General features: G+C 44.6%; 1 long non-coding RNA gene across 3 annotated transcripts in view; it reads left to right on the top strand.

Moving 5' to 3' along the window:
- LOC111546029 overlaps nt 1-12,524 on the top strand; it is a 48,566-nt gene that overhangs the window by 551 nt on the left and 35,491 nt on the right. Inside the window, exons 2-4 of one of the 3 annotated variants that reach the window (XR_002732622.1) lie at nt 1,740-1,801; nt 4,280-4,426; nt 6,509-9,700. This is a non-coding gene — a long non-coding RNA (uncharacterized LOC111546029). Of the gene's footprint in view, nt 1-1,739; nt 1,802-3,798; nt 4,427-6,508; nt 9,701-12,524 lie in introns of those variants that run through there. The other 2 variants (XR_002732620.1, XR_002732621.1) reach the window with 2 other exon arrangements.

Below are 12,524 nucleotides of genomic sequence, written 5' to 3'. Positions count from 1 at the left end.
CCTTCCTTCCTTCCTTCCTTCCTTCCTTCCTTCCTTCCTTCCTTCCTAGGGACAGAGCTTTAGACCAGAGAGACCCTGGGCACTCAGCACCCCTGCCCAGGGGTGTAAGTCCTGTATGAGTCTCAGCAAAAGCCAGGACAAGTCATGACAGCAGAAACACCTTTCCACATGCTTGCTGAGGCTGCAGGGGTGGTTTACATGCAGGGTTTCAGAGCCCAGTGAGCAGCCAGTGTGGCACATTTGGGCCTCAGGCAGAGCCGGTGGCCCTACTGCCCCCAAGTGCTGCAGATGGTGGGGCAACTGGCCACCCACACCTCCCAGCCTCACCAAGGGCCCTGGATGGGTGATTTCAGAGGCACAGCCAGGTAGGAGCCTTGGCTTGCACTTTCCTGAGTGAGTGCGTGGCTTTCTTGTTCATTCTCGTCCAGGCCTCCTCTTAGAAAGGAACACAAGAAAGACAGAAGGTGATGCACCTGAAGCTGTTTTCTAATCTTCTTCTTTAATGCCCATGATATTATTACTGCAAAAAACTAGAATGTTCTGTGTGTTTGAGTCTTCCCGGGGGTGAGGGGCGGCGGGGGGCGGGGGGGCTACCAATGACAAACAGGTGGGAATGATGCCACCTGATTATTTCATCTGGGATAGTTGCAGGTTGTACCAATAAAAGCGTTGACCCACTCAGCTTCCACTTCCACCCTAGAGAGGGCACCTTCACACCCACTCACCAACGTTATCCTCATGTTATTGCCTTCCTCTCCAGGACCCTAATCCTCCACGATGCTTAGTAATTTCTCCATTTAAAAAGAAGAAAGTAAATAGATTACACACCAGATATGAGGTAGCCAGGCATTCTTAATAAGAGAATCACCAGTTCCTTTCACTTACTGGGGCTCAGTTTGCTTCTCTGTAAAATGGACCTGATATTTCCTGCCCTCCGCTTATGGCGCAGTAAGTATTGTGCAACCATGACAAGCATTCAGCTTCCTTGACAGAAAAGTGCAGTAGTAAATTATCCTCTATTGGGCCTACTTGAAGAACAGTAAAAAGAAGGGAAAGGGAAACCCAAATTAATGATTTTGTGTTGTTGCTGGTTAACAGGAAAACATAGCAAAGGCAGCAAAGCCCTCTCTTGGTTTCTGAGAGGCCAAGCCTGTTCTCTTAGCAGAGAATGATGCCAAGTAGAATGGTTGATATTCCATCCCTCCCTCTTTCCAGCACATTTTAGAGTGTTTGTTGACACCTTGCTGACACCTTGGCTACATGTACACAGCTGTGGCATTTGTGTGGCCTAATGGGGAGGTTATACTAGTCCTCTTTCGACTAGAATGTATGGTGCCCCACCTTCGCAGCTTGCCCTCTGTACATAGGGAAGCAGGCATTTCCTTCAGCATTTTACAGCTATTTGTTCAACAGGAACATTAAGAAACACCTGAGTATCAAGTGCCAGCAAGTTGCCCAGCTCTTCTTTTGTTCTTGAGACCTCCACATGTCCATACAAGCACATTCACTTACGTGCCAGCGGCATCTCCTCAGTTGAACAAGTGCTCTGTTTTCTGGGTCTACGCTAAGGAAATAACACTGACCTCAATCCAAACAGAAGCAGAAAGTTCTCATCCAATTCACATTGTTTTACCACCTTTTGTTTGTGTTTGGGTATTTCTAACAAGCAGCAACAAACACCTCCCAATGACTTCGGGGAAACAGGTGTGACTCCAATTTGTCATTCCTTCCTTCCACAGAGCAGTGACCCATATGGCGGGGAGCACCAGCAGGAATCACAGTGACAGGACCTGCACCAGGGGTGAGCATCTTATAGTAAGGAGGGAGGGGTCCTCGTGGGGTTGCTGCAGTAGCCCATGAGGGAGGTGGTGTATGCAAAGGTAGAGTTTCAAAACTTAGCAACTGTTCAGATGTAGGAGCAGAAGGGAAAGGAACTTGGGAAAGGCTTGGAGATCTTGAGCTTGGGTGACTGGAAAACTGGCATCATCTGCTGGAAAAACAAAGTCAAGAGGGGGCTGGTTTGGGGAGAAGAGGGTCATGTCCCTTTCCCATGTGATGAACGGCCACTGAGTAGCAGCTGTGGCCAGCGGTGCTGGCAGACCATCCATGCTGGTTGTTTCTCTAGCTCTTGGGTCCACGGTGGCTCAGGTGTTTGTTCCAAAGATCATAGGCCAGGCAAGTCTTTGTGCTTGGGTGCTTGGCTTCTGTTGCAGATTGGGTTCTTCAGAAGCAGATGCCAAGACAGGTTTTGGGACCAACACCTATGCAAAGAAGAAGGAACAAGCTGGCTTGGGTAGAATAAAAACTCTAAAAGAAAATCTAGGCAGTACCATTCAGGACATAGGCATGGGCAAGGACTTCATGTCTAAAACACCAAAAGCAATGGCAACAAAAGCCAAAATTGACAAATGGGATCTAATTAAACTAAAGAGCTTTTGCACAGCAAAAGAAACTACCACAGAGTGAACAGGCAACCTACAGAATGGGAGAAAATTTTTGCAATCTACTCATCTGACAAAGGGCTAATATCCAGAACCTACAAAGAACTCAATCAAATTTACAAGAAAAAATCAAATAATCCCATCAAAAAGTGGGCAAAGATGAAGAGACACTTCTCTAAAGAAGACATTTATGCAGCCAACAGACACATGAAAAAATGCTCATCACTCACCATCAGAGAAATGCAAATCAAAACCACAATGAGATACCATCTTACACTAGTTAGGATGGCGATCATTAAAAAGTCAGGAAACAACAGCTGCTGGAGAGGCTGTGGAGAAATAGGAACACTTTTACACTGTTGGTGGGACTGTAAACTAGTTCAACCATTGTGGAAGACAGTGTGGCGATTCCTGAAGGATCTAGAACTAGAAATACCATTTGACCCAGCCATACCGTTACTGGGTATATACCCAAAGGATTATAAATCATGCTCCTATAAAGACACATGTACATGTTTGTTTATTGCAGCACTATTCACAATAGCAAAGACTTGGAGCCAACCCAAATGTCCATCAATGATAGACTGAATTAAGAAAATGTGGTACATATACACCATGGAATACTATGCAGCCATGAAAAAGGATGAGTTCATGTCCTTTGTAGGGACATGGATGCAGCTGGAAACCATCATTCTCAGCAAACTGTCACAAGAACAGAAAACCAAACACCACATGTTCTCACTCATAGGTGGGAATTGAACAATGAGAACACCTGGACACAGGAAGGGGAACATCACACACTGGGGCCTGTCGTGGGATGAAGGGAGGAATAGCATTAGGAGATATACCTAATGTAAATGACGAGTTAATGGGTGCAGTACACCAACATGGCACATGTATACATATGTAACAAACCTGCAAGTTATGCATATGTACCCTAGAACATAAAGTATAATAAAAGAAAGAAAGAAAGAAAGAAAGAAAGAAAGAAAGAAAGAAAGAAAGAAAGAAAGAAAGAAAGAAAGAAAGAAAAGAAAGAAAAAGAAAAAGAAGTCTAACTGAAATGCAGGCTCAACAAATCTTGGCCAATTCCGTGAGGCGTTTTGGAGCTAATATTACCTCTCAGAGTGATCTGCACAGGGACAAAGTGGCTGGGCCTTTATTCCCCTGCTGCACTCAATCCACAGCATGGGCTATCCTGGGAGGGCATGATCTTAGGGGAGGCAGCTCTCTGCAGCTGTGGCAGACTTTGAAGGAACAAACAGCTGGAGGCAGGCTGCTGGTTCCACACCCGCAGCTGGGCAGCAGGCCCTCCGTAGAAGGGGGATCTGGGTGACACATTTCATGTCTTCCACAGACCCCAACACTTCCAGCCCTGCTTCATTGCCTGTCTTCAGCTTGCCATGCACTGAAGAGCTCTGCAACCAGGAGGATCCTCAGGAAAAGGACAGATCAGATAGTAGCTCATCTGCTCCACTTCACAGACGACAGAACTAAGGCCCACAGAGAGGAGCTGTCTTTCCCAAGTTCCCACAGTCAGTGACTGGTGAACCCAGGACCAGCACTTAGTCCCTCTTTCTCCTCGGCCTCGCTTGACAGCAGACTACTCTGTGGCCAGAGGTTGCGATGGGAAGACCATGGGCCTGGCCTGTGCATGGGCTATGTGCTGTGCCTCTGTCTTCAATGACTGCAGCTTTGCTGGAAACCCTAAGGACTCCCTCCCAAAGCAAAGAGCAAAGCTGGCACAAGACCTGGGGAGAAGCCTGAATTCAGATTCCCAGATAGGCAGGGCCCCTCAGATTCCCAAAGCAGTTTCTTTCCTCTGAATTTTGTCCTAGGAGTAAGCCAGCTCAGCAGAGGTCATTCTGGAGTCTCCCGTAATTGTTCTCGCTGGACGAGGCATTGGCATGGCCAGTAGCCTGCACTGGGATGTCACAGGAACCATCTCAGGAAACTCCAGCCCAGGAAACTCCCTATGGTGTAAGGTAGGGCTGTTGTTGGGGATGTTCTCGGTGGCCTTCCACTGCGTCTTCCAATTCTTTCTCATGAGGCCCCATGGGGAGCCTCAGCATTGGGAGTAGATGTGCTTCTCTGCAGCAGCTGCCTGGTTTTTCTTATCACGGGTGCAGTGCTACACGTGCATTTCTTGAACTTTTGCTTTGTGGGTTGGGAAGTCAGTGCTGGATTTGAAAGTGTACAGGAGCTTACAGCAATAAGATAGTAGCCACACTGGACTTTATCCTCTGTTATCTATTTTTTTTCCTTTCCCTCTATATTCTATTTTTTAACCTTTGTTCTATTTTATGTGGTTTTTGTAAACTTGAATACTTTCTGCGAAGATGTAAAATGTAAAGAACAAAATTACATATGTCTTCTTTGGAGGCCTTCAGTTTGTCTTGGGACTTGGTGCTGTATTTTCTTCTGTGCAACAACTTCCCAGGGATGGAGTTGCCGTGGACTTCCAGGAGGGCCCCAATCTGGCCTCCCCATGCTGCAATACAAATCATGGCAATACAAATCATGCAGCCACAAATCATGGCTGCATCTTGGCACCACCAGGAATGAGGTTGCAATGTTAATGGGGCCCTGGAGCAGCCTGACTTGTTGAGTGGTCACCAAAATTCAGGTCTTCCAAGGGCCTGGAGGGAGAGTATCACATTGTCCTCACGTTTTCCTGATGATAATGAGTGGCCAGGGTCAGCCAGTCAGGCCGCCTCACTCCTTGTGATCCAGACATGACTCAAGTTTCTACATGGAAGCTGCCTGGGTTTTGCAAGGACACACCACAGTTCTTCAAGGTATTTAAATACCTCCAGGTGGGTCAGTCTGGTTATAATTGCCTTCACTTTGATGTTTCCAGGAGCTGGGGCTTTTTTGTTTTTGTTGTTCTCCTGGAGTTCTGAATGGCCTTTACGAGGCATTCTTTCCAAGCTGACACATCAAAGCAACTCCTCCTGGTGTTAATAACTTTCTCCAACTGCATGTCCTAGGGGTGAACACACCAGCACCAAAGGGATCTGAAAACCAGTCTTGTCCCCCTTTTGGAGGAACTCTCTTTTGAAGAGAGGACCTCCTAGGCCAAACGTTGATAACCAGGATTTCTGAATTCCTGAGCTTGGCCCTGACAATGTACAGACGAAATTACTCATTTCCAAGTGCCAAGAGGGCCGATCACCACCAGCAGACAACGCCTGTCTCTACCACAGGCATTTATTATCTTTTGTCTTTGGGTTATGTCAGATCACTGTGAAAGGAGGGAAGGTAGCAAGGAAATCTTTCAGAAATTACACATATAATGCATGAATTAACCTCTCTTAGCTTCAATTTCCTTGCCAGCCAAAGGGTGGGGGCGGGGCGGGGATAATAACACCCACCTTGCAGAGTTGGTGTGAAGAGTTAGATGATAGCAAACATCTGGTACAGCACCTGCAACCTGCATCAGTGCTCCTTAATCAGTAACTATTTTGACTGTGTAAAATGCATACCATCATCTGAGCATTAAGACTTTGCAGATTCAGAGAGTGGTCCACAGACCAGCACCCCGGCATCACCAGCCGCTTGTTAGAAAGGCAATTTTCTCAGCCATCCCAACCTGCTGAATCAGAACCTGTATTTAAATGGCATTTCCTGGGTGACCTAGTAACACATGACAGTTTGAGAACCCTAGATTTAAGGGACAGGAATTTTACCTTTGAATTTGGTGGTGATGGCATTTCCCTTGGCAACAAACAGACAGTTAATGAGTCCATCAATCAAGTTAGGGCAATATTTACCTAACACAGCGTGCTCCTGGGCCCGGGGCTCACCTTGCTCACCTGCTCTGCTCACCTGCCTCCTGCGGTCACCTGCTCAGTGGCCAAGACTCCTGGGAGATTGCAGGCTCCTTGTTTACCAGGCAAGCACAGATAAGGTTTCTCACAGCCCCACCTGAGCTCCTGTGCCAAGGTAAACGTGCTGTCCAGAATGGCTCCCTGACTGGAAAATGTGTCAGTCTATTTATTTCTCACTCCCACTGGAAAAAAGGTGGGGTGGGGGAGTGATTGGTCATGATGTCATTCTTTCCACAGAACTTCTCAAAGGCATTGCATTTCTCGGTGACTTCCAGGCGCTGCCTGTGTGTCTGCACAGTACAGAGCACAACTGGCAAAGAACGGAGTTTCTCTTCCTTCTCCCACCATGCTGCCCCTCCTCCTCCTTCTGCTGGGGCTTTTATTCCCTGTGGGCCTTGCAGGCAGCACTAAAAAGGAACCTGGAAGCTGTGAGGTGTGGGAAAGTTTTCTTGACATTTCTCCCAGAGGTGAACTGCAGAGAATTGGGAACAAAGGGTGAAATGATCCTTCCAAAAGCCATACAAAGAATCAACGACAGTTGCATTCATCAAAATTCTTGCTTACATTTCTCTGGAGAAAAGCTAAGATTTTCTCATTGGGTTTCTGGCTCCCCGAATTGATGGGAAATGGTAGCAGACAGCTCTGGAGGAAATCTGGGCTCACCCAGAAATCTGGGCTTAATCAATGATTTCCGCCATTCATCCTTCTTACCAAGAGGCTCCTACAGTTCCACATTGCTTCCATCCCAAGTCAGAGGTACTTTTTGAAAACACAAAAGTTAATAAATTAAGAGAGGGGCCTTGCACAGGCCAGTACAGAGAATTTTTGTGAACGAAGAACTAGAAACCCAGTCCAATTTAAAAGTATTACAAAATTTTTTGGTAATATTTCAACATGTAGATAAAATCAGAGACTGATCCAGTGAATAGGAGTGGACCCGTTTTCCAGCTCTATTCTCTAGGGTAGACTTGGAGTAACAAACAACCCCCAAACCTCAGTGGCTGACAGTACTCGTCTCCCACTCATCCTCCCATCCTTCTAGGGTTGCCTGAGGGTGTCATGCTCGCTCAGGGACTGGGGAGGACAGAAGCTTTGTCTCTGGGCTGCCATGTTTGCCAAAGTTTTTGTGCACTGGCTCGGGAGGCCAGAAACATAAGTCAATTCCAGTCACATTTCATTGGCCAAGGCAAATCTCTAGGCTGCTCCTTATTCAAAGTGGGTGGGGAAATGGAATCCTACGATGGGCCTGGTAGGCCGAGAGCCAGAAGTATTTGGTGGGTAGCACGAATGATGGCCACATCGGCTTCAGCAAATATTAACACATTGCCTTATTTGCTTCATGTCTTTTTACTTCGAAGAAAGTAAATACCAGCGAAACAATTGAGTTTCTCTGTATACCTCCCTCATCCCATTTTCTTCCCTCATTTCCCAGAGCTAAGCACTGTTTTGAGATCAGTGTTAATCATCTTCATGCATGTTTTTATACTTTTACTATTTTTACTACATTTTTTATGTATCACAAACATTGCAAAGTATTATTATGCAGCCTTTTAAACTTTATATAGTGTATAATCATATCTATAGTATCATTATCTTCTGCAATGTTCATTTCCCCTTTAGCATTACAATTGTGAGATTTGTATCTATGCTGACACATACTGTGTTGTATTCCATTGTATAACTAGAATACAATTTAATTATCTATTCTCTTGTTGATGGACATTTAAGTTGTTTCCAGCACTGCAGTGAACATCTTAATACATGTCTTCTTGACTATATGCCTAGGAGTGGAATTTCTGGACATGATCATCTTCAGCTGTATTAGTTGTTGCCAAATTGCTCTCTGGAGTACTTGGATCAACTTACAGTTCCACTAGCAGTGAATGAGACTCCGTGATTTAACATCTTTCCCAACACTTGGCATTGACATATACTTTTGCTATCTGGTGGGTGTGAATGATATCTCATTGGTGTTTGGATTTGTATTCCTTTAATAGTGAGAGTAAGCATCTTTTTATATTTTTATTGACCTTCTGGAGTTCTTCTGTGAATTGATAGTTTTGCCCATTTTCCCCCATATGTTGTCTTTTTCTTAATAATTTGAGAGATTGCTTTACATATTGTATTCATTGCAAATATTATCTTCCAGCCTATGGCTTGTTCTTCACTTTGTTCTCATGGCCTTTGTTGTACAAAAGTGAATTTTAATGTACTAGTCAACATTACCACTTTTAAAATTAAACGAACCACAAGTTTTTATTTGCAGTGTTTTTAAATGAACTCTTCATCTTAAAGTCACAAAGAATTTTTCTATCTCTTCATCTTCTGTTTTAAAGTTGTGCTTTTTTTTAAGTTCTTTAATTCACCCAGGACTGATCCGATGTAGAAATCTACTTTTGTATTTTCCATATGGATAAAAGTTGCTCCTAGCACTCATTTATCAGATAGAACACGCTTTCCCCACTGGCGTGTAACATCATCTCTGCCCTGTCTTGTTTCCAAACATGGGCAGGCCAGTGACTGGGCCCTCTATTCTGCTCCCTTACTTATCCCTGTGCCCAGACTATATTGTCTTCTTTACTAAATATTTTGATAATAGATCTTGATATCTGGTAGGGCAAGTTCTTCCACCTTGTACTTTTTCAAAATTGTTTCTCAGTTATTCTTGGCCCTTTGCTCTTCCAAGGGAATTTTGAGATCAGATTATCTAGTTCAAAACAAAACCAAACACAATCCAAACACAACCAAAAAAAAAAAAAGGTTGTGTTGGACTTCAGTTGAAATTCAAATTCTATAATTGATTTGGGAAGAATTGACATCTTTATGAGTTTACATCTTCCTTTTTATTTGTTTCCTTTTATCTGGCGTGTGCTTAGGATTTCCAAGCCCTCCAGAAGATCCCAAACTTTTTCCTCTTCTTTCCTCTCTAACTCTTCTTACTTTGACCCAAACATGACTTCCTTTCTATTTCTTGTTTTGGCTTCAGTATCTTTCCTTACAATACCATCCATCTCTTTCAAAAGTCTCCTAATTCTTCTAACTCTTTTCAGATGTGCAAAAGGTAAAGCCCAGACACACGTCATAATAATAGGAGGGGAAGGGAGTTCTGGCAGCCTCCTGTGAGGAGATAGGAAGGCATAATTCCACATGGGGGGTGCACAATAATCTCTCTGAGCTTCAGGATGTAGTATGTGCAGTGGTTAACAGCCCAGCCTGCTCGGTTTGAATTCCAGCTCTATCGTTTACCAACTCTGATCTTGGGTAAATTATATAACCTCAGCATGCCTCAGTTTTCCCTTCTATAATGCAGGGATGAAAATGTTAATTCTCTCATTGGGTAACTGTGAAAAATAAATGAGCCAAAGTATGTAAAGTACTGTCTGGGCACAGTGGCTCATGCCTGTAATCCCAGCACTTTGGGAGACTGAGGAAGGCGAATCACGAGGTCTGGAGTTCGAGACCAGCCTGACCAACATGGTGAAACCCCGTCTCTACTAAAAATTCAAAAAATTAGTCTGACATGGTGGTGGGGGAGGGGGGGCACGCCTGTAATCCCAGCTACTCAGGAGGCTGGGGCAGGAGAATTGCTTGAACCCAGGAGGCACAAGTTGCAGTGAGCCGAGATCGTGCCACTGTACTCCGGCCCAGGTGACAGTGTGAGACTCTGTCTCAAAAAAAAAAAGTATGTAAAGTACTTGGGACAGTGCCTGACACATTGTAGGTGTCTCATACGTATTAACTATGATTATCATTACTGAGATACCCAAGGTGCACTGGAATTATGGTTAGTTTGAATGTTCAACTTAGATAATGTCAGAGTAGCTCACTAATCTCAACGCCACAAATAGAACTTGCTGGTTAGTGTTGTATCTTCTCATTAAGCAGAAGGGCACCATGGTGTGGTGGATGAGTTAATCATTAGTGATTCCCAGTGGTGCTAGTTTAGCTCAACTGTGTTGTAAATTGCACAGAATTAATGAATTCAGGGTTGGATGGTGGCCAAGATAATCTAATCCAATTTCCTAACTCATGTGTAAAAACTCTTCCAATAAAGCTTCTACAGAAGAGGCAGATTTTTATCAGAGAAGATCAGAAAGGCAGGAATAGTGAAAGAACATCAGACCTATTGAAAAATGAAATTGAAGAGATGGTAGAAAATAGCATGAATTGATAATGGTTCAAAGGTTGCTGGGAGTAACCATTAAGAGAGACTGAAAGTGAGGGGGTGTTTCTGGAGAGCTGATAGCCTATATCCAGGAGAGAGAGACTTACCCAGGAAAAAGTCTGTGCCTGGGAAGCTAGGGAGTATTTCTTGAGATTCTATATGACTGCCTAAGTGGGCCATTTGAGGGGCTTGGAACATACCTCTCCCGCCTCCCTGCCACCAGGTTGCCAGGGAACGGTGCCCGCTTTGGGTTAAGACTTCAATTGTCGGGCGCGGTGGCTCACGCCTGTAACCTCAGCACTTTGGGAGGCCGAGGTGGGAGGATCACCTGAGGTCAGGAGTTCAAGACCAGCCTGACCAACATGGAGAAACCCCGTCTCTACTAAAAATACAAAATTAGCCTGGCGTGGTGGCATATCCCTGTAATCCCAGCTACTGGGGAGGCTGAAGCCGGAGAATAGCTTGAACCTGGGAGATGTAGGTTGTGGTAAGCAGAGATCATGCCATTGCACTCCAGCCTGGGTAACAAGAGCGAAACTCCATCTCAAAAAAAGAAAAAAACCAAAAGACTTCAGATGCCCCTATTGAAAGGAAATATATATAACTTATAAGCAGTGAGACTCCTACAGGGCGGGATCTCCTTAAGGGGCTGCAGCCCCAGTAGAGGTCATGGGCCTGGGTGTGACACAGCACAGTCATGAAGCTGGGCCCCCGCCCTGGCTCCACAGCACCTCCTACTCCAGCCCTGTGGCCACCTCCACTTCTCCATTCTCTTAGTTCATTCATTCGTTTAGCGCACAGTGGGTACTGATGCCCCAGGAGTACAGAGACAAAACAGCACTCTATCCCTGCCTTTCACGGTGTGGTAGAGGGAGGCCATAGCCAAACAGACAAGGACAGCAAAGCTGACCCTTCTCAGAGCAGGTGGCTAGTGTAGTGGTTAGGAGGGCCCAATTTGGAGCCAGAAGGGGAAAGCAGATAGTGAAGGGAGGCTATATTTGGAGGTAAAATGACTGAGAATTTTTCGGAAATAAAGAAAATACAGAACTTCAGATTGAAAAATAAGCCAAGTGTTAAACAAGACAAATACAAAAAGCAACTCTCACCTAGATATACTGTAGTGAAATCTAAGAACATTAATGACAAACAGAACATTCTCAAAACATGTATTAAAAAACTAGATCAACTAAAAGAGAAAAAGAATTAGAATGACAAAAACCTCAATAAGAAAATTGGATACAAGAAGACAATGACATTGTCCAGGCGTGATGGCTCATGCCTGTAATTCCAGCACTTTGGGAGGCCAAGGCGGGAGGACTGCTTGAGCCCAGGACTTTGAGACCAGCCTGAGGAACATAGCATGACCTCGTCTCTACTGAAAACAAAAACAAAAGAAGAAGAAGACAACAAAGTAATATTTTAAAGTGTTGATGGGAAAGAACTTCAACTAACTATCATTTAAATAAAAGTAAAATAAAAATAGTATCAGGTATATAAGGCTTCAGATGGCTTATTCCTGAATCACTTTTCAAACATTCTTGAAGCTAATTTTTCAATAGAGAAATCTGGAAAAAAGGAAAATATATTCATAAGGTCAGAAATGTGAGAAATAGTGTATATCAACAACAAGACATTGACCAAGTTGGTTTTTTGAAAAGGTTAACAAAATATATAAATTCTGATGAGACTGGTGGAGGAAAAAAAGAGGAGATAAAACCATGCATTAAATACTGAAAGCCACAGGCCATGAAAAGTTTGAGACTAGGCCGGGCGCGGTGGCTCAAGCCTGTAATCCCAGCACTTTGGGAGGCCGAGACGGGTGGATCATGAGGTCAGGAGATGGAGACCATCCTGGCTAACACAGTGAAACCCCGTCTCTACTAATAAAATACAAAAAACTAGCCGGGCGAGGTGGCGGGCACCTGTAGTCCCAGCTACTCAGGAGGCTGAGGCAGGAGAATGGCGGGAACCCGGGAGGCGGAGCTTGCAGTGAGCTGAGATCCGGCCACTGCCCTCCAGCCTGGGTGATAGAGCGAGACTCCGTCTCAACAAAAAAAAAAAAAAAAAAAAAAAAAAAAAAAAAAAAAA

Source organism: Piliocolobus tephrosceles, chromosome 15 (assembly GCF_002776525.5).
Source record: "Piliocolobus tephrosceles isolate RC106 chromosome 15, ASM277652v3, whole genome shotgun sequence".
Classification (NCBI taxonomy): Eukaryota; Metazoa; Chordata; class Mammalia; order Primates; family Cercopithecidae; genus Piliocolobus; species Piliocolobus tephrosceles.
The sequence above is the reverse complement of the archived record's forward strand: the minus strand, read 5'-3'. Positions and strand labels throughout refer to the sequence as shown.